Genomic DNA, 215 nt, shown 5'->3' with positions numbered 1-215 from the left:
GCAGGAAGTGGATGGCAGGAAGTGGATGGCAGGAGGTGGACAGCAGGAGGTGGGTGGCAGGAAGTGGATGGCAGGAGGTGGACAGCAGGAGGTGGACGGCAGGAAGTGGACAGTAGGAGGTGGACAGCAGGAGGTGGACGGCAGGAGGTAGATGGCAGGAAGTGGACGGCAGGAGGTGGGTGGCAGGAAGTGGGTGGCAGGAAGTGGATGGCAGG

This window comes from Monodon monoceros, unplaced genomic scaffold, assembly GCF_005190385.1.
Source record: "Monodon monoceros isolate NGI ecotype Baffin Bay Population unplaced genomic scaffold, NGI_Narwhal_1 Contig4824_ctg1, whole genome shotgun sequence".
NCBI classification, from domain to species: domain Eukaryota; kingdom Metazoa; phylum Chordata; class Mammalia; order Artiodactyla; family Monodontidae; genus Monodon; species Monodon monoceros.
Note: the sequence above shows the minus strand (reverse complement) of the source record.